Below are 23105 nucleotides of genomic sequence, written 5' to 3'. Positions count from 1 at the left end.
ACAATGCAGTGTTGACGTTTAATAGGTTGATTTGTATAGAACTGTTTAATACGATGGCACTTGAAAAGTCTCAGATTGACAGGTAGGCTGCTCCCTGCTAAAATTTAGATTTGGCGAAAGCTGTGTGTAAAGGAAGAGGTGACCTGTGATCTGACAGTAGGGATGAGTCTTGTATGGATTTTATCGCTACCAAACCTGCTTATCGATTCCAATACTTTTACCCTTATCGATGCAAACCTTCCATAATTTGGTCTAAAAAAGACATGACAAGAAATAAAAAGATTCAACAGCTTTTGTAATTAGACTTTTTTGTTTCCTGTATATATATAATGATGGAGGAGTAATTGCTCCAAATGTCTGGTCTTACAACTATAAGAATTGTTGAACAGAACTGTAAGAATTACAACATTTGTTTTACCTGGTTGTCAGAAAAGCACAAACTAAATTCAGCCGAGCGTAACAATAACGCGGGATTTATGCTTCTGTGCTAAATCTACGCTGTAGGTCTGTACGGTAACCTAAAGCTGGATTTATGCTTCTGCAGAGCTTTCGCCGTAGCCTACGTAAGGGGCCTGAGGCTTTTATTTATTATAATAATAATAATAATAGCAGGGCCGGTGTGTACTTGGGGAGTGGGTGTAGAGCGAGTGAAAGAGTCACAGGGATTAGTGATGGAGAAGGGGAACCAGGAAATGAGATGAAGGAAATCAGTCGGACCAATCACAGTTGTTGCAGTCTGTGTCATTTTTTGAGAAGTGCACGTCATTTTAGGGTCTGTATCTCCACGTACCTACGTATGTATCCACGGTGTCCATTTAACGCAGCAGCCTGAACTGTCGTTTAGGTAAGAGGAGATACGGACCCTATACTGTACCAGTCTAGTACTGGTCGCACTGTTGCTTGCTCTGGAGGAAACTAGAACTGTTGGGTCCTTGTAAATTCCGGAGTGTGGTCTATCTGTAAAGTGTCTTGAGATAATTCTTGTTATGAATTGATACTATAAATAAAATTGAATTGAATTGAATTGGTAACGGGTCAGTACCTGTTCTCGATAGCCATCCCTACCTAAGAGGGCTGCTGGGTTAATTTCCATTTTGGAGCCAGGCCACTGACAGCTGAATGGTAAGACCTTACACTGAATTCTAAAAGGTAAAGGTAGCCTGTGGAGCTTTTGAAGACTGGACTGGATTGAAAAATGGGCAGGATTAATTTCACCCAGTGAGCGGTTTTAGCAAAAGGCCCATGAGAATGGAATTGCAGTAACCAATCGTCTCTTTTTCATACTTTTTATAACTATTTTTTGGATGGAAAAGGGCTATCATATGACTCATCCGTAATGACTCAAAAGTCTTTAATTTGGTCACTTGTTCTGAGTGACTCACTTAAATCCTCTAATTAGTCTGAGCTCCGTGAGACTCATAGTTGTCACAGTAATCATTATTCATACACAGAGGTGGGTAGTAACGAGTTACATTTACTCCGTTACATTTACTTGAGTAAGTTTTTGAAAAAATTGTACTTCTAGGAGTAGTTTTAAATCACTATACTTTTACTTTTACTTGAGTAGATTAGTGAAGAAGAAACTGTACTCTTACTCCGCTACATCAGGCTACAATGAGCTCGTTACTCGTTACTACGCTTCATTGTTTTTACCCCAGCGTACGTCTCATTTTAATGTTTTATTTTGACAGAGAAAGAGAGGGCGTTTCTCAATCTGTGTTCTTCTATGGACTTGTGTCCTTGTGTTCTTGTGAAACGTCATGTTTGGTGGCCAAAGTACTGACCCAATACACAAGTTAGCATTTCGCCAAGAACAGTTAAAATCCCCGGATGTGATCTCGACACGCCCATTTTACCGAGGATACATCGGATGGTAACTTGTGTGAACTTGGCCGGGCAGGTATCCCAGCATTCAATTCGGGTGTAAAGCGCTTATGGTTTCCGGTACACATATTTTCACAATTTACGTCTATTATTAAATCATTAAATTCATTTTTAAGATGTTTTAAGGCGAGAAATCAGCTGTGTAGATTTTGAATATAGGCAGTTCAACAAAAATTGACGGTGAATTAAAAAAGCCTTCGGAGTTAGAAAGCTCCGCAAACCCCGGCGGGCGAGCTTGCTACGCCAGCCGGGGATGACTCTCGCGAGCCGGTCCGTCAGTCAGCTCACAGACCCCTCTGGCCCCACGTCTAGACAGACCACTCTGGCCCCCTGTCTAGACAGACCACTCTGGCCCCCTGTCTAGACAGACCACTCTGGCCCCACGTCTAGACAGACCCCTCTGGCCCCACATTTAGACAGACCACTGCAGCAAAGCCAGGTCCACAATTGTAAGATATTTTAAACAGTTTTTACCGCTGTTATATATAAATCTGTCCTCCTCATCCCTTGCTCTCCTCCCTCTCAGGCTCCTCTTCTGCTTCTCGGTAAAGTACCGACGGCAGTGACTAACTTTACCCAGTCCATCTATAATTTTAATACCTATTTTAACGTTTCTTTTCTGATTTCAATTAAAATTGAATCCCGAACAATGTTACAAGGATTTTTTCCCCGCCGTTGTGTCGGTATTTATATAGTTATTGGCCCGTGATACTTAATAGCACTTTAAATGAAAACCTGGAAGACTGAACAACAAAACAAGGTGGTGTGAAGGGTGACCGTCCATGTTTTATTATGAATACACACCTCAAAGCTAACTATAAAGTGGCAAGCGCCCTCTTTGCTGGGGGTGTTGCGCAATAACAGGAAGAACGCTTCGTCTCAAAACTGTCAACAGCGTTTCGTGTGCTTCTGAACTTGCGAGTTCAGTCTTCCAGGTACAGCTAGCAAGTACGGTCTCCCCAAGAACACAAGTCCGTTCTTTGCTTACTTGGTATTGAGAAACGCCCAGAGTCTTCCGCTGAAGGCTCTACCACGTGACTGTGCTTAACCAATCACACGTCGTTGTGCAGTCACGTGATCATACTCGCTTCAGCAGCGCATAGACATATAAAGAGGTATCTCTTCATATGTCTATGCAGCAGCGGGACAGGTTAGCTTTACAGTCGTAGCAAAGCAAAGACGTCAGAATCAAACGTCGCCAAGGCAACGCAGACCAGGAGGACCCCCCCCCCCCCGCCGGCCTTATAGTGAAAGCATGGTTACCTTTTAGGAAAAGTGGAAACAGCAGCTACATTATGCGATGCCTTCTGTGTTGACCAAAACAAACGGACATGTGAGCGTTCAAAAACTCAACATCTAACCTGAGGAGACGTAGCGGTAGTTTTAGTTTTTGCTGTGGAGAGGTGGATGTTTGTCTTTTAGGTTACAGACAGTATGTTTTACACATGCAGTATCCATCTAAATTTGATGTGACAAGTCTCTCAAGTAAGCTATTTTGTAATTAATAAATACATTTTAATTTATTCTATTGATTGGATGAACTATAATTTGCCTAAATATGATTGTTTTGTATTTTTGTCGGTCTGATTGATCCTTGTGTTAAGAAATAAATCAGACGTTACTCAACAGTTACTCTACTACTACTACTTGAGTAGTTTTTTTCATCAAGCACTTTTTTACTCTTACTCAAGTAATTATTTGGATGACTACTTTTACTTTTACTTGAGTCATATTATTCTGAAGTAACAGTACTTTTACTTGAGTAAAATTTTTGGCTACTCTACCCACCTCTGTTCATACAGCACTTAGCAACACGACACAGAAACAGACACAAACACAATACAAGAGAAGAAAAACAGAGTGACAATAGAAAAAGTCAGATGACCTCACACTGGATGCACCTCACACTGCCTTTGTCCCACACCTCACACGCGCTGCTCGAGCTGCGCCGAAAACGCAGGCCTGCTAGAAATAGAATCAACGCCTATTTAAGACGCAGCACACAAGCGTGTTGGAAGCGTTTACAGGCAACATAGAATAGGAAAAGACATTTATAGGTCATTTTGACACACATTTTTGACACGTTTCTGGTGTGTAGGACAGAAAAATCCACACAGCAGAAACGCAACAGAAACGCCTGGCTCTTGCAGTCGGTAAAAAGCAACTCCGCAGGGTCGACTCAAGATGGCGGCATGAGAAGTCGTACTTTGGGAGGCTAGCAAACAATGTGGGAATTACTGCGCACATTATTCATGTAATTTCATTTTGTTGCCTAAAAAGTTAATATTTGTATTTGAAGAAGCAAATGGACATTTCCCGTTGATGCACTGCATAATTTTTACATCTGAATCTGAAACTACAAGAGGTGGAGCTGTCGGTTTCTAGCTGGAAGCTAAAGCTAACGTTACCAAATGCTAACAATGGATAACATGAAGAAAGATGAAGTCCAGCGACTGGAAGATATGGAGGTTGTAATTAATAAAGACAAACGGAACATAAGCAAAATTCACTCGTATGCTTGTCAGGCGGGATATGGGGAAGATTGCAATTCCTCTCCTGCTACACCTGTGAAACACCAACCTAAGAAGACAAGAGGTAATGGTAACGTCACTTTAAGAGAGAAAACATATCCCGGCCAAACTGACAAAGAACCGTCGCTCTCTGAGCTGCAGAACACAATTATTACAGTTGTCATTGAGAAGATAAATGAAAGAGCGGACAAAAACGATAAGGCTGTCCACTACAACACTGTTCAAATTGACGGTCTTAAAAAGTCTCTGGACTTTTGCCATAAAGAAGTTTTGGACCTGAGAAGACAAAACGTGGCTCTTAAAGAAACCTGTGAGCAGCTTCAGAAAAAAGTTACTGACATGGAACTAAAAATCAACGAGGTCGACCGTTACAGCCGACGCCATAACCTCCGTCTGCACGGCGTTCCTGAAAAAGTGGAGGACATTCAAACAAGAGTCCAAGACATCTGTTGAGCAGTTCTACCTAACACTGAGGCCGAGAAGGTAATTTCTGCAATAGATGTTGTCCACAGAATTGGCAGACCCAAAGACGGAGGGTCCAATCAACTAATACGTCCATTAATTATCAAGTTCATGTCCAGAACAGCCAAGGATGCGTTGTGGCGGGGATCCAAGAAGAACGACTACCTGAAGAACAACCGGCTCCACTTCAAAGAAGATCTGACCACGGCTCACCGAGACACCCGCAGTCGTCTATGGCCTGCAGTGGAGGCAGCGAGGAAGAGAGGAGACAAGGCCTACTTCGTGGGAAATAAGGCGTTTATTAACAGAAAAGAGATTAAAATTGACTGACCTAGGATTTAAATAAGGGAACGGAGGTATGTGTCAATAATATAACCTACTCCTATGTAAACTTGAATATTCTAGGTTAGACTCGGTCATGATGGAGTAGTCTATATTGTTCTGTTAAGGCAACCAATATTCAACATTTGTGCAGTGATTCCTGCAATTAACCATAAAAGTTTAAGTCTAGAGAGAGTAGTTCTTTTTTTGTTTGTGTTCTCAAATGTTTATTTGTGTTTTATCTGTGGGGTGGCAGTAGCTCAGTCCATAGGGAGTTGGGCTGGGAACCGGTGGGTCACTGGTTCAAGTCCCCGTATGGACCAAAGAGAAGGGAGTGTGGATAGGTGGCTGGAGAGATGCCACTTCACCTCCTGGGCACTGCCAGGTGCTGTTGAGCAAGGCACCGTATCCCCCCACCCGCTCAGGGCGCTGGTTTGGCTGGCAGCCCACTCACTCTGACATCTCTCCATTAGTGCATGTATAGATCCTGTGTATGTGTAGTTCAGGACTGTGTGTGACTACTAAGAAGTGTGGACACTGAGTGTAAATTGTAATTTCCCCATTGGGGATTAATAAAAAAATTAAAATTAAAAAATGCCAGGGGTATTAGGAATCAATTGAAGAGAAAATGTTTATTCTTATATTGCCAGAGTAAAGGTGCCGATTTTTATTTTATCCAAGAAACTCATGCTTCAGAAGCAGATGCGTCATTTTGGAGGAGTCAGTGTGGAAGAGATGTGTGGTTTTCATTTGGCAGTAATAGGTCAGCAGGGGTCACTATACTGCAAGGAAAGTTCAAGGGTCATGTCATCAAGTACCTAACAGATACAGATGGTAGATGGATAATTCTTCTTGTAGACATTGACCAATCTCTGTTTGTTTTGGTTAATATCTATGCTTCCAATAATAGGCAGAACAATACAGCTATTTTTTCAATAGTAAAATGTAAAATTAAGGATCTCTTAATGGTATTCCCTTCAGCTAGAGTTTTATGGGGAGGAGACTTTAATACAGTAATGGATGAAAATATGGATAGATGGCCACCCAAAGACAGAGCAACTAAAGAATTAGGAAATATATGCAGTCGATTGGACCTAATTGATGTCTGGCGACATAAACACCCAAACCAAAAAATATATACTTGGAATAATAAGGATAGATCTCAACAGTCCCGTATAGACTTCTGGTTGGTCTCGTCAGACATGGAGAACAAGGTGGAGTCAGTGTTGATAGAACCCACAGTTTTTACAGATCATAAGGCTGTAACAATTAATATCAATATTGGAATGGGTAGTCACAACCTTAACAAAGATTACTGGAAATTAAATAAATTACTTTTACAAAATAAAGAATTTAAAAAAGAAATCCAAACAATAATGGATAGATATTACTAAATTACTCAATCATTTTGGAAATTGTTGGGAATTAATGAAATATGAAATCAGAAATTCTGCGTTATCTTTTGGGAAACAAATTGCTAAAGCAAAGAAAGAAAGAGAGTATCAAATAATTACAAAACTGATAACATTATCAGAGATAAATAAGTTTATCCGGAGAAGAAGTAATTGAGCTATCATCTTTACAAATGGAACCGGACAAAATGTACGAGGAGAAGGCCAGGGGGGCCTTTATCAGGTCTAGGAGGAAGTGGCTTGAACAAGGTGAAAAATGCTCTAAATACTTTTTCAATTTGGAAAAGAGAAACTTTGAGTTGTCTTCCCTGTGTAAACTTAAAATTAATAATCTAATATGCAAAGATGTAAGGGTATTTCAAAATATGTCGCTGATTTCTATCACAAGTTATATGCAGCCGAATGTGAAAATGAAAGAGATATGGATAGGTTTCTGGAAAATATGGGAAGGAACATGAAATGCGTTGATGACAGTTTTAAATAAATTTGCGACCAGAAAAGTAGTTTTACAGAGGTACAAAAATGCACTGACTGTTTTAAAGAAAACAAAGCTCCTGGGAATGATGGTCTGATAAGTGAATTTTAGAAAGTATTTAATAAGTCATTAGCACCTTTTCTAGTGGCTATGTTGGTAGAAGCCATAGGAAAAGGGGAATTGTCTCCAACTCTTCGACAAGGTCTTATTAAATTGACTCCTAAACCAAAAAAAGATAAACTGAGTATTGAGAATTGGAGACCAATTAGTTTGTTAAATAATAATGCTAAGATATTCGCATTGGTCTTTGCTAAAAGATTGAAATCAGGATTGGATGATATTATTGATGAAGAACAATCGGGATTTATGCCAGGAAGAAATATTTGTAATAACATACGATTAGTATTGGATATGATAGAATATGATGAATATATATTGGACAATAGCTTTATTTTATTTGTAGATTTTTACAAAGCATTTGATACCATTAGTCAACAATTTATGTTTAAAGTTATTGAGTGTCTTGAATTTGGTAACCAATTTTTGAAAGCTGTCAAAATGCTATATAAGGGCTGCAACAGTTCAAGTAAGTTAGCTCATGGTATAACTCCTAGATTTGATATTGGTCGCGGCATAAGACAAGGTTGTCCACTTAGCCCATTCTTATTCCTCCTTGTTACACAAATTATGGCTATACATATTAAAAAAGGTAGTTTCCAACGTATAATTTCCTTAGGTAGAGAATTTCCCAGGAGGGAAAAAGAACAGTAATTACTGTTCTTTTTCCCGCCTGGGCTCCCCTTGTTATCAGCGCTGTGTCTGTTGTTAATGTGATTTATTTCCTTTTGTTAAATATGGTTATAACATGAATCACACTAAAGTAACAGTTTGTCTCTTTCGGAAATAACTTGAGTTTTACACGACAGATGACGTCAATGAACCAGTTCTGTGCCCGAGTTATGAATGAAAACTGTCGGGAGGTGTTGTTGATCTGTAGTGTTGAAAACATAAAAACAATTAAACAGAATTGTGAAATATTCGGCCTCCTGTTATACGAGCAGAACTAAATTATGTTTTGGGGAAATATTAAATGCCCGACCACTGTTCCAGTCTTAGGTCTATGGAGCTTTGCGTAATAGCGCAGCCAGGTATGGTGCGTAATGGAGATTCCAACGCGCTCCTCTCTGGGCAGAACCAAGGAGAGCGGTCGCGGATGGGGTCGACCTATACAACCAAACGTTTGTACAATGTTTTTTTACAACATATTTAAAGAGCATCAAGCTATTGAAATCTCTATTATGTTAGCACATATAATATAACAGTATAGTAGTTATTTGTATTAGGTTAAACAGTGATTTGATATCATGTTTTAATTTAAGGCCCACCCAAAATTGGTCTGGCCCATCCAAAACTGAAATCCTGGCGCCGTGCCTGCTTTCTGTGAACTAGAAGAAGAAACAATCTGTCATTTGTTCTTTCATTATATGTAAACGAAAATATTTTGGATTGATGTTCAACATTTTATCAGACGGAACACTGGGCATTCAATTCAATTTAAAGATAAAGATATTTTTATTTGCTTTGAAGACAGTGAGAAGGATAAAGATGTTGTTTATTTTATACAATTAATATTGTTATTCGGAAAATTCCACATCCACAAGAAGAAATGGGCGGACTCCAAACCATGCTTTTAACCTTTCTTTCAAGAACTGCACCAATACAACAACACCATAAGAGGCATTAAGAACAAAAAGGCAATTAAGACTGGATTTGTGTTTGATAAATCTTTCATATAGGCTATACATTTGACTTTATTGGCACCACACTTTTCTTTTTTTATTCTTATTTACTTTGATTTATATATACTTTTTTCTCTGAATGAGCAACTCTGGTTTTGACATTTGAATTATACATACAGGCATTGTAAGTGTTCTTTGTTAATAAAAAACAAACAAAACTGCGCTGCCTGCGTCTCAGAACTGGGCCGCCTTGCTCTCGTGAGATTATTGTTGCCCACGTGTGCATGACGTCAGAGCAGAGAGGACGGTTAGCCTCCACCGCCGTTAGCTTACCGGCTACCCGCTAGCTTTGATTCGGTCTAAAATAACGTTACTCAAACTAAACTAAACAATGGGAAAAGCAGGCTACAGCTAAATCAAGACTTCACAGTAATAATAAATACAAGTATTGAGTGATTGTGTTTTAAATGAGCACAAGTAAAGTAGAACTGATGTAACAACTATTATATATTATATATAACGCTGTTACGTTATATAATATATATATATATATATATAATATTTGAGGGTCTTTTACATGCTATCTCAGCTAGCGGTTAGCCGAATTAGCTGTTAGCTAAACTAACATCGTTAGCTTTCCGGTGGAGGCTAACGGCAGACCCCTACTGTGGAACAGATTGTGCTGTGACGTAAATCCTAGTCCAGCAATCTGCACGCATTGCACATGCGCAGAGCGGATCGTGTACGGCGACAGCGACCGCTCTTTGGGCCTCCTCTAAGAGCAGAAGGGGTGGGACAGGTTTTCTGGAGGAGGGCTCAGCTTGTTATTGCGGAAGAGATCCATTTGCAGCCAACACAGACAGACAAAAACAGATTTGCTCCGGATACACCACTGAGGCTCCACTTTTATTCTCGGCCTCAAATCTACAACCCTCAGAGAAATGGTGTGATTGATCATCAATGGTGAGTCCTTACTGGCTACAATGTTTGGCATTAGTTGTTGAAGCAATCAGGATAACATACATTGTGCCGTTGAGTTGTACCTGCTGTCTCCCAGCCACATTAATAATTGAATAAATCAGGCCTTGAAACCAAATATTAAAGTGTTTTTTTTCTTCTCTTTAAAATTCAAGGTTATTTTGCATTGGGAAGTATCAAAGCCAGCTGTACAATAACATAGTTAGACGCAAACTGGGCTTTGCTTCCATTAGCTGTCACAGTGACTCAGCAGTTTTCCAATACAGCAGGTCTCTCAACTCCTGAGTAGGAACTTAGTAGAATAAGAGTATGGCAGGCCTTAGTGTTTCTCACTAACAAGATAAACAGAGTTTATGACAGTTGCGGTGTTGTAACTTCCATAGGGCCTTTGGCTTTAGGCAGTTTCAATTTAAAATACAAAGCGTTTGTGTTCTTCTCCACTCCAGTGTTTGTGGGTTTGTGCATGGAGAACAAATAGCTGAGAAAATGCAATATGTCTTTAAAATATGTTTTTGAGCTTTTTGTTAGAAACTGAAAGACTGATTTTGAATCTCTTTAATGAAAAACTGAAAATAGAAATGGTCTGGGTCTCCACATTGTTCTCACAGAACGTTCCCAAACTCGTCAAATACCACCGTTTTCCACGGAATCAGCAGACTATTCCCATACTCCAGTACAAGTACATATACTTGTGTTAAAAAATACTCTGGTAAAAGTAGAAGTACTCATTTAACTTCTTTACTCAAGTAAAAGTAACAAAGTACAGGCTTGGAAATTGACTAAAGTATAAAAGTAAAAGTAGCCTTGTGAATGACAACAAAGTATTTATGCAAAGCTACCTGAAACACACATGTTACCAGAGTGCACGCTGAGAAACTTCACTGGACATGGCAAAAAGGCTCTTTATATGCCATTTGTTACATGTATATGGTTGTCTGCCAATGGGCTTAAAACAGCACATTTATGATTACTGGGACAGAGACTGGGACTCCAGGTTAATAAGATTAAGGCTGAATCCCATTTCTCTGTCTTACCCCTACCCCTTGCCTATTACCCCTACCTCTTGGCCCTTGAAACCAAGGGGTAAGGGGTAGGGGTGAAAACATACCCCTATGAAATGGGACACCACTTGGTTACATCACCATACAGTATTGATCACAAACCTCCAAGATGCCGTCTCTGTCTGTTGATTGTGTGGGTTTGGACAACAGTGGCATATGCGTTTATATAATTATATATTTTATAGTTATTTTATGTTCACTTTGGTGGTGCAGAGGCAGATGTTCTTATCTGTGTAGTACTTAGGTCTGTTTGCAATACATATGTGTATACACATGTATCATGTATACATACATACATATACACCCTGTATACATGGTGTATTGTATATCTGTTTCAGTTCTCACCGTTTTGAATGTCATTGATGTTCAGAAAAACATTTCCTTAACAAAAATCTGTCTTTATTGCTGATAAATTAAACATAACAGGCAAAAACATTACGTAAAATAATGTTACAGAACCATTATCAACTATTAGATCCATAACTAACATGTCACACACATAAAAAGGCACTCATATGTGTAAAACTAAAAAATACACACAAGACCACAAACAAATTAACTACAGCTGTTCTGATATTCCAGACCAGTCTGAATCCTGTTGGCCAGTAACCCCCTGCTGTGTCTTCCTGTGGGATACAGGATGGTATATGTAAAGCACGTAGCAATGTATCATAGACTGTTAAAATATATATATTACAATCTATGCGATGTATACAGTCCATTTAAGGCAGAGAAATGCGGGACTGTTGTTCAAATCAACGTTAACGTTAGCGGTTAGTGATTAGCGTTAGCATAGCAAGCTAGCGATTTTTAAAAAGTGACAGTTAAGAACATGGTTGCAAGTGTATATGTACAGGACTGTATAGACCACAAACATCACTGTCGTAACTTTTAAATCAATTATTTAAGCCGAAAGTACTTACATTTATGGGTCTCTCAGGTTGATGCAGCAGCCATTGTTGCTTGTGTGTTTACAAGTGAGGTCCACACTCGGTTCCTAGGGGTATCCAGCCCTCGGTCTATCCCCTACCCCTCGGTCGTAATAACAAATGGGACAGCACTAGGTCCCGCGTGAACGCGCAATAACGAGGGGAAGGGGTAAGACAGAAATGCGATTCAGCCTAAAACTGAGCAGTAAGATATGAATTTATTTGTGATTCTGTGAGAATTTCCTGATCTAGTTTCTCTATTTTAATCTTCACATTAAAAGGAATCTACAGTAATGTATGTGTGTGTGCTCAAATATGGCTTCTGGAAACAAAATAAAGGATAAAATATGAATTACCACACAGACTATAATGAAGAAATTCCCCATACTTTTAGAGCATTTTACATTTTACATTGGGAATATTAGTTTTTGGTTACATTGAACGTTCTCAGAACGTTCCCTTAACGTTATCCAAACGTTGCAAGCTTTAGAGAACGTTCCCCTAACATTATTCTAACGTTGCAACCTTTGGAGAATCTTCCCCTAACGTTATCCAAACGTTGCAACCTTTAGAGAATGTTCCCCTAACGTTATCCAAACGTTGCAACCTTTATAGAATGTTCCCCTAACGTTATCCTGACGTTGCAACCTTTATAGAATGTTCCCCTAACTTTCTCCTAACGTTGCAACCTTCAAAGAATTATCTTAATGTTGCAACCTTTATCAAGTATCATAGTGTCACTGTTAGTGCTATTGTACCAGTATATCCTTGGAGAGAAGGAAGCAACAGGGCTAAAAATAACATTGTGTGTGTGTGTGTATGGGGGGGGGGAGTTGTTTTCTTCAAACATGCATTTATTACATCACACACTTTCTGTTTATCTTTAATATTGGTATTTATATTATTTTATTACAAGTACTTACTTTTCAATATTTATGGTCTCAGGTTAATATAATTTAAATTATGCTACCGACTCTTGCTTCTTTGCTCTAATTACACATTCAACTTAATTTTTAACGTCACTTACACCGCAATATTGTTTCTCTTATCATGGCAACCGCACTTTAAAATTCCTTTTGTTTGACGGCCTTTTACTTACTCAGTCTACCATATTTTCATTGTCTATTTCTTGCCTGTATTTCTTGCCTTGTATTTCTTGCCTTGTATTTCTTTCGTGCTTACTTGTTTGTGTGTTATTGTTTTGTTTTTTGTTTTTTGCTGTTGCTGCTATGCTGCTACTTGTAACGACAGAATTTCCCCGTCGTGGGATAAATAAAGTATAATCTAATCTATTGGCAAGTCTAGGCAACAAGGCATAGCCTAAACTAAATTATGTCATGATATTTATTATATATGCTAAATTCTGACCATCTTAACTTTCTGCATTCATTTGCTGTAATAAATTAAACAAGTATGTAAATCCTATGTTCAGTCCTAGTGACGTCCCTGCCGTTTTCTTCACTTTCAATCATGTTGTCGTTTATACTACTATGTGCTAACGTTAGCGGCATCAAGAAGCGACTGATTTGCTGCAAATAAATGCTGCCGAATCTGTTGAGTCATCTTGTAGTGCTGTGTCAACGCAATGTACAGTACTGTATATTCATATCCAATTAGATTGAATTCGGTATTGATGACACTAACAATAATAACGGTAACTCCAGTGAAATTATTTGGCTCTGTGTCTATTAAAACACAAACGGAGACAACTTCTCTCTGTTGATGCTTTTTTACAATCAAGCATCAGTACAAACATGGGCATTGGTGAGGCGCGTGTCCGTGCTATTTTCCCACATACACTCCCAATCACACCTGATAGACAACCTTTAATTTAATTATAATCTGTTTATTAATCCCCAATGGGGAAATTACAATTCCCACTCTGTGTGTACACACACACACACACACACAGGATCTATACATGCACTAATGGAGAGATGTCAGAGTGAGTGGGCTGCCAACTGAACCAGTGCCCTGAGCGGGTGGGGGGGTGCAGTGCCTTGCTCAGTGCTGCACCTGGCAGTGCCCAGGAGGTGAAGTGGCATCTCTCCAGCCACCAATCCACACTCCCTACTTTTTGGTCCATACGGGGACTTGAACCAGTAACCCTCCGGTTCCCAGCCCAACTACCTATGGACTGAGCTACTGCCACCCCACTTTAGTAGAAAACTAAAGTAACGAGTCAGTTTTGTAAAATGTAAGGAGTAGAAAGTACCGATATTCGTGTTAAAATGTAAGGAATAAAAGTAAAAAATCACCACAAAAATAAATAGTAAAGTAAAAATATTTGTAGATAGATTTGCCGCTCCATGCAGCTGAGAGAAGCTTTCATTGAAAATGAATGACTTCTGGAATCTTTAGAAGCTCAAGTCAGTGGTGGCGTGAACGTACAGTAAGGAAATGTTTGGTTTCAGCAGTCTCCGTTTGGAGGTTGGTGGGCCCGCCACACTTTTGCATAATTCCCAGAGAGAGAGCTAGGCTTACTAGGCTTTAGTGTTAAGGTGCCTGCAATGTCTAATTTAGATTCAGCTAAAAGTATTGCCTCCAGCATGAGTTTAACCCTTGTGTTGTCTTCCCGTCAACCATGAAAAAAAAACTATTTTCAACACTATAATTGCTTTTTCCAACATTTTTGTCACTTTTTCAATGTGGTGGGAGCTTTTTTTTTTAGTGTTATTTGATATTTCTAATGTTGACATTTTCAGCGCTTATTTTGAAAACTGAAAACGGGTCAAATTTGACCCGAGGACAAAATGAGGGTTAAATTAAATACATCTTCAGGAAGACAGGAACTTTATTTGGGATGGCCCTTACTGGCCGAATGAAGCTTCATAAACCAGTGTCTTTATTTTCTGAGCCCACTAGATGGCGCTCTCTGTTCAACTATTGGTTGAGAATATATTATTATATAAAAGATATTATATTATATATATAATTGCAATGCCTTAGGCCTTTTTCTTAAAACCAAGAGCACTAGTGGGCTCCGAAAATAAAGACACTGGTTCCCAAAGCTTCATTTGGCCATCACTACCTTACACTGTACTATGTGATCCTAAATTCTCCTCCACTGAGAACTTATAAAATGTCGCACGAACATTTTTCACATATGTGAAATGAGCTCCGTAGTTTTTCCTTAACACATAGAAAATAGTTGTTTGCTGCTATATCATTATGTTCTGAATATTGAGTACACATTCAAGAAACATTCATCCAATCAACTCGCACACGGCAGGTGCATTGCCATGGATCAACAGCAGTGCATTGTTTTGGCCAGTGATTCCAGAGAGGGGGGGTCGCGAGTTGATTTCCAGAAATAAAATAAAAATTTAAAAACGATTAGAAATAGCATGTTAGCCATGATTTTAACACAAGATAAAACTAGTGGATAAATTTAAAATAAAACCAAGCAACTAAATAAAAAGGGAACAGCTGTTTTGATTTTCTTTCTTTCCGAGTAGCGGTCTCCAACATTAACACTACAACTGCCGGGATTCCAAAAGTACTGGAACCGCAAGACTCTAAACTCTATAATCTAATAATACCTAATTGCAATTTTAATGCAGGTACTGTGTTAGGATATCTTTAGAAAAACGAAATAACACCAAAATGTACAATTTAACGTGTTTAATTATACACTTGAGTTGCCCAGGTGCTTCAATAACTCATAACATGGCATAGTAGTAAAACGTAATTATTCCATTCACATCTGAAAAATATGGTATGTAAACATGCAAATAACACCTAAAAGTATTTTCTTTGAACATTTATAACCTAACCTAACCTGTCACTGCCTCCGTGTTGGTGTCTGCCGTGGTGCGCATTGCTCCTCGGACCGCGTCCCCCCCACCCCGGGGTTCGGACCGCGCCCCGCTCCCTTTCCTCCTCTAAACTCGTGTCTCAGCTCCTCTGCCAGTTGCTGCCTGAACTTCCTCCGGACACTGTCCCTGCTGGTCCCTCCTTGGAGAGGATGCGTGTGATTCCAGCCAGTTTGAGGATGTATAAAGTTGTATAAACACGTAGGCAGCCCCCGGCCATCTAGCTCCGTGTCCCGCTCCTTCCACAGAGCGAGCGCCCGGCGCTGCCTCCTGGTCCAGAACGGAGTCCATCCACGCCGTACTCACGGTGGTAGCAGCGTTACCAACCCGGGCTTTACCGTCGCCCCATCGCTGATGCCCACAGTTGTTACTCCAGACCGATTAAAACCAACACCACGAAATGCCGAATACTGTAAGGCCGAAATAGGTAAAAGGGATTTTTCTTTTTTTTGGCCTAGTGTGTAATGTATATAAAAACTATTTTAAATTAAAATATAGAGCTTTTTAAATTTCTGTGCTCCAAACATACTGCACATCCACCTCATTAGGTGAGATTAAGTTCAAATTAAAGTATTTCCGTTTCCTGTGCCTGTGTGTTGGTTGCGTGTTGGTTGCTCTGCTGCTCACGACATACCAGTTCAGTTTGTTAGATTTGCTATTACAGCGGCTAACTGTCCGCTAAACACTTATTCTTATAGCAGTTCTGCCTAAGCACTCACATATCTTCTCATTTTTTAGCGACTTTTGTTAAATAACAGCTGTTTTAACGCTTGGTAGCTAACGCTACCTTACTTTAGCTTAGCTGCTAACGACTTTAGCTTAGCAGTTAGTTATGTCGGCCCCCTCTCCAACTTTCTCCTGCTCGGTGTGTGAGATGTTTAGTTACTCCTCTGCATCCTTTAGCGGTGATGGCGTGTGTAACAAGTGTAGTTTATTTTTGGACGTGGAGGCGAGGCTTAGTAAGTTAGAAGTCCGGATCCGCACCATGACAGATCAGTCGTCAGTTACTGTAGCTAACCTCCCCCCGGTAGTCAGCACGGGCCGGCCTGAGCCTGAGTTAGCCTCTGGTAGTTCCTCGCAAACTCCGGAGCAGCCAGGACATAGTGGCTGGGTTACTGTGCGAGGACGAGGAAGAGACAGTCGTAAGCTTTCCAAGGCGTCGGACCGCCACCAGCCTGTTAGCGTTTCTAACAGATTTTCCCCACTCAGCAACCCCCCCGCTGAGAAACCAACTCTGGTTATCGGCAGCTCCATTCTGAGAAACGTGAAGTTAGCGAAGCCGGCAGCCATAGTTAAGTGCATCCCGGGGGCTAGAGCGGGCGACGTTGAGTCTTATCTGAAACTGCTGGCTAAGGATAAACGTAAATACAGCAAGATTGTTATTCACGTTGGCGTTAATGACTCCCGGTTACGGCAATCGGAGGTTACTAAGATTAATGTTGAATCGGTGTGTACATACGCGAAGTCAATGTCGGACACCGTAGTTTTTCTCTGGACCCCTGCCAAATCTAACCAGCGATGACACGTATAGCCGCATGTCGTCATTTCGCCGCTGGCTATCGAGGTGGTGTCCAGATAATGATGTGGGCTTTGTGGATCACTGGCAGTCTTTCTGGGGAAGACCTGATCTGATTCGGAGAGACGGCATTCATCCCACTTGGACTGGAGCAGCTCTCATTTCTAGAAACATTGACAAGTGTATTGGTGGACCTAATCCTTGACAATCCATAGTTGGGACCAGGAGGCAGAGTCCCAGTCTAACACACTTCTCTGCTCCTTTATTCCAGGTGTTACCTAGTAAAAATCCCATAGTGACGGTGTCTGCCCCCCGACCATTAAAATTATTTAAATCAAAGGTAAACAGAAGAGGAGCTGTGCATGAAAACCTCATAACAATTAAAACCACAAGTGCAATAGTTCAAAAGAATAGGAGAATTAAATGTGGACTCTTAAACATCAGATCTCTCTCTTCTAAAGGGGTACTAGTAAATGAATTAATATCAGATTCTAATATTGATTTATTTTGTCTTACTGAAACCTGGCTGAGTAATGGAGAATATGTTAGTCTAAATGAGTCCACCCCCCCCAGTCATATTAATACTCACATTCCTCGAGGCACAGGCCGAGGAGGTGGAGTTGCAGCTATCTTTGATTCCAGTCTACTAATTAGCTCTAAACCTAAACTAAATTATAACTCATTTGAAAGTCTTGTTCTTAGTCTTTCACACCCAAGTTGGAAATCAATGCAACCAGTTCTATTTGTTATAGTGTACCGAGCACCTGGTCCATACTCTGAATTTTTATCCGAATTTGCAGAGTTTCTATCGAACTTAGTGCTAAAAACGGACAAAGTTATTATTGTAGGGGATTTTAATATTCATGTGGACGATGAGAATGATAGCCTTAGCACTGCGTTTATCTCTCTATTAGATTCCATTGGCTTCTCTCAAAGTGTACATAAACCGATTCACCGTTTTAACCACACCCTCGATCTTGTTCTGGTATATGGTGTTGAAATTGAACATTTAATAGTGTTCCCACAGAATCCCTTCCTATCTGACCACTGTTTGATAACTTTTGAGTTTATACTGCTGAACTACACGCCGTTAGGCAAAACATCCTATACAAGATGTCTATCTGATAGTGCTGTAGCTAAATTTAAGGATACGATTCCGTTAGCATTTAATTCATTACCAAGTCCCAAAGTAACGGAGGACTCCTATGCTATTAGTCCCTCCCAAATCGATCATTTTGTTGATAGTGCAGCAGGCTCGCTACGAATGACTCTAGACTCTGTTGCCCCTCTAAAAAAGAAGATAATAAAACAAAGAAGGTTAGCTCCATGGTATAACACTGAAACTCGCAAATTAAAGCAAATATCGCGGAAACTTGAGAAGATCTGGCGCTCCACCAAACTGGAAAATTCTCGTTTAACCTGGCAAGATAGTCTTAAAACGTATAGGAAGGCCCTCCGTAATGCCAGAGCAGCGTACTACTCGTCATTGATAGAGGAAAATAGGAACAACCCCAGGTTTCTTTTCAGTACTGTAGCCAGGCTAACAGAAGGTCACAGCTCTACTGAGCCAAGTATTCCCATAGCTCTTAGTAGTAACGACTTTATGAGGTTCTTCAATGATAAAATTATAACTATTAGAAGCAAAATTCACCAAGACCTGCCTTTAACTGGCACTGACTTATCTCTAAACTCAGGAACCTTAGAAACAGCTGTAAAACCAGATACATGTTTTGACTGCTTTGCTTCACTTGATCTTTATCAATTTAATTCAATTATTTCTTCATCTAAGCCATCAACCTGCCTCTTAGATCCCATCCCGACTAGGCTACTTAAAGAAGTTTTACCATTAGTCAACACTTCACTACTAAATATAATCAATTTGTCTTTATTAACAGGCTATGTACCACAGCACTTTAAAGTAGCTGTAATTAAACCTCTTCTGAAAAAGCCAAACCTTGATCCAGATGTTTTAGCCAACTATAGACCTATATCCAACCTTCCATTTCTCTCTAAGATTCTTGAGAAAGCAGTCGCCAAACAGCTGTGTGACTTTCTGCATAGCAACAGCTTATTTGAGGATTTTCAGTCAGGATTTAGAGTTCATCATAGCACAGAGACAGCACTTGTGAAAATTACTAATGACCTCCTAATTGCTTCAGACAAAGGACTTATCTCTGTACTTGTGTTATTAGATCTTAGCGCTGCATTTGATACCATTGACCATTATATCTTATTACAGAGATTGGAACATTTAATTGGCATTAAAGGGACTGCTCTAAGCTGGTTTAAGTCTTATTTATCAGATCGATCTCAGTTTGTTAATGTTAACGATGAATCCTCTGTGCACGCCAACGTTAGTCATGGAGTCCCACAAGGATCTGTGCTCGGTCCAATCCTGTTCACTTTATATATGCTTCCTTTAGGCAGTATTATTAGGAAACACTCCATAAACTTCATTGTTATGCAGATGATACTCAATTATATCTTTCAATCAAGCCGGATGAAACTAATCAGTTAGCTAAACTTCAAACGTGCCTTCAAGATATTAAAACCTGGATGACCTGTAATTTTCTAATGTTAAACTCCGATAAAACTGAAGTTATTGCTCTCGGACCCAAGCACCTTCGTGACGCACTATCCAAAGATATAGTTACTCTGGATGGCATCACCCTGGCCTCCAGCACCACAGTGAAGAATCTTGGAGTCATCTTTGATCAGGACATGTCCTTTAATTCCCATTTAAAGCAAATTTCAAGGATCGCCTTTTTTCACCTACGTAATATTGCAAAAATCAGGAATATCCTGTCTAAAAATGATGCAGAAAAACTAGTCCATGCATTTGTTACTTCTAGGTTGGATTACTGCAATTCTCTGTTATCAGGCTGCTCGAAAAAATCCATAAAGACTCTACAGCTGATCCAGAATGCTGCGGCACGTGTTCTGACAGGAACCAGGAAAAGAGATCACGTTTCTCCTGTTTTAGCTTCTCTGCATTGGCTTCCTGTAAAATTTAGAATAGAATTTAAAATCCTTCTTCTCACCTACAAAGCTCTTCATGGTCAGGCTCCATCTTATCTTAAAGAGCTTATAGTACCTTACAACCCTAGGAGAGAACTACGCTCCCAGAATGCAGGGTTACTGGTGGTTCCTAGAGTCTCTAAAAATAGAACAGGAGCCAGAGCGTTCAGCTATCAAGCTCCTCTCCTGTGGAACCAGGTTCCAGTTTGGGTCCGGGAGGCAGACACCGTCTCCACATTTAAGAGTAGGCTTAAGACTTTCCTTTTTGATAAAGCTTATAGTTAGGGCATAGAATCGAATATTGTTAGGGAGTAGTAGTTAGTCACATTGTTTTCAGATTTATCTATCATATAATATAACTAAAGGGAGACTTGGCATACAGCCCGATCCGGTTGGGGAGAGTTATGGCCCGGCCGGGCTGGAGCTCTCTTTACCTCGTCTCTCTTGGTTTTGTTGTAATAGTTTTAGACAGCTGGGGACTTATTTTGATACACTAGTTAGGGCATAGAATCGAATATTGTTAGGGAGTAGTAGCTAGTCACATAGTTTTCAGATTTATCTAACATATAATCAAGAATATAATAGTACCAAAGGGAGACTTGGCATACAGCCCGATCCGGTTGGGGAGAGTTCTGGCCCGGCCGGGCTGGAGCTCTCTTTACCTCGTCTCTCTTGGTTTTGTTGTAATAGTTTTAGACAGCTGGGGACTTATTTTGATACACTGAGCTCCTCTCTCCTCTATCTTTCCATCTTTTCATTTATGTGCATCCATGTCCCAGAAATGCTTGTTACTAACCTATTTCTGGGGAGTCATTCCCCGGAGTCCTTATGTTCTTTTTTCCCCAGCATGTTCCCTTGGATCAGAGAGGCTCCGAAATCAGGGTAGCAGCTGTTGCCATGGTTCCGCTACACGTTCTGTGATGCCATGTTCAACTGCTACACTGTGGTGCCCTGCTACGTCCTGCTACGTCTGCTACGTCCTGCTACGTCCTGCTACGTCCTGCTGTGCCTTGTAATGCTGCACAGCGTCCTGCTATGCCATGAACTACCACAAAGAACTGCTACAAACTACTAATTTTTTCTATTTTTGTTATTGCCACTCTTCATTCTAACCCCAACCGGCCCGTCAGACACCGCCTACCAAGAGCCTGGGTCTGACCGAGGTTTCTGCCTAAAAGGAAGTTTTTCCTCGCCACTGTCGCACTGTTGCTTGCTCTGGAGGAAACTAGAACTGTTGGGTCCTTGTAAATTCCGGAGTGTGGTCTATCTGTAAAGTGTCTTGAGATAATTCTTGTTATGAATTGATACTATAAATAAAATTGAATTGAAAATTGAAAAATTGAATGAGTAAATTACTGTAGAATAATGTCATGGCTGTTGTGTTATTTTGTGTTGTCAATATGCTCATGTTTGGATACGCCTGTAGTGCGTGCGCGGTTGCGCGCAATGTTTATAGTGGGGGGGGGGGGGGGGGGGGGGGGTCGCGAGTCACTTGCACCATTACTTTGGGGGTCGCGGGCTGAAAGTTTTGGGAACCCCTGGTTTAGGCAAGGCAGCTTTATTTGTATAACACGTTTAAGCAACAGGGCAATTCCAAGTGCTTTACATAAAACATTAAAGAGGTCATACAGCAAAAGAGGGGCAGCTGTGGCTCAGTGGTAGAGCGGTTGCCTGCCAATCGGAAGGTTGGTGGTTCGATCCCCGTCCCTGCAGTCCGCCCCGCTCCCCAGTCATTGTTGAAGTGTCCTTGGGCAAGACACTGAACCCCGAGTTGCCCCCGGTGCTGCGCATCGGCGTGTGAATGTGTATGAATGTTTATCTGATGAGCAGGTGGCACCTTGTACGGCAGCCCCGGCCCCAGTGTATGAATGTGTGTGAATGGTGAATGTAACCTGTAGATGTAAAAAAGCCCTTTGAGCAGTTGTTAAGACTGGAAAAGCGCTATATAAATACAGCACATTTACATACAGTTCCAGTTTTCAACAATGTATCTTGATGAGCAGGCCAGCGCCTCGCAAGGCCGCCCTGCCACCGTCGCTGTATGTGAATGGATGAATGCTTTGTCCTGTAATGTAGAGAGCTACTATATGTATGCAAAAGCCTATATTTACCACTTACCATCAGATGGTTTCTGAGAACGCTTCCAACAGGCACGCCAACTGAAAATGCTGCAAGCAGCAATACTGGGAACCCAACAATCGTCCTGTTACTAACAGGCACACGCTCTAAACGGGCACTGTACTAGTTAAATGTTAGGTGGAGCAGATTTTGTAAAATTTACAAGAAAACGTTGACTTAAATGGATCATTCACATTTGGGTTTCAGGGCTATTTTCATAACCACAACTATATATAATGCACTATGTCTGAATTGGGAAAATAAATAATTTTTTCCAACAGGGTCAGTGCTACACTGGGTTTAATTTTGTTCTTTTTGTAGCCTGCAGGTATGTGGTGCTAAAGATCCGGGCTGCAGTGAGAGGCGATGGGCAGCCAGAGAAAACAAGCACCACACCATGTGGCCAGGCCAAAGGTGCGTTTGGTTCAGATGTTTCAAGAGTCCAAATCGATGAGCCCTGCTGAGGCTGCTACTGGACTGCTTACACAGAGATCAATGCCTTTTACCTAAGAATTTACTCAATACAAATTTGAACCAGTTAGTCTAAATCGATATAACAATGAAACATTTTCTGTAGCTGCATGGTCAGAAAGGAACCTTCACATTGCCCATGTGCTGCGTCTGCAACACTTCTCTTTCTTTTTTTATTGCACAAAACTCATCAAAACATTTGGTTCTTTGATTAATCACCACTATGCATCAACCCATTTGTTCTACTGTATAGTTCACAACTTGATAAGTGTGTCTTTAAACATTATGCTTTGTTGAAACCTGATAACACATTCTGCCATTTAAAACGTTTCCCTTTCCAAATCTGTCAGTTGTGGATGAGTTCAGCAATTGTGA

The 23105-nt window shown here is 40.5% G+C and overlaps 1 long non-coding RNA gene across 1 annotated transcript; it reads left to right on the top strand.

Moving 5' to 3' along the window:
* Positions 1-1108: 1108 nt before the first annotated feature.
* LOC116698282 (uncharacterized) lies at positions 1109-22666 on the top strand. Its single transcript, XR_004334174.1, has 3 exons — positions 1109-1122; positions 9675-9787; positions 22581-22666. It is a non-coding gene; the product is annotated as an uncharacterized LOC116698282 (long non-coding RNA).
* The last annotated feature ends 439 nt before the right edge of the window (positions 22667-23105 follow it).

Source organism: Etheostoma spectabile, chromosome 11, assembly GCF_008692095.1.
Source record: "Etheostoma spectabile isolate EspeVRDwgs_2016 chromosome 11, UIUC_Espe_1.0, whole genome shotgun sequence".
NCBI classification, from domain to species: domain Eukaryota; kingdom Metazoa; phylum Chordata; class Actinopteri; order Perciformes; family Percidae; genus Etheostoma; species Etheostoma spectabile.
Note: the sequence above shows the minus strand (reverse complement) of the source record. Positions and strands in the feature narration are given on the sequence as shown.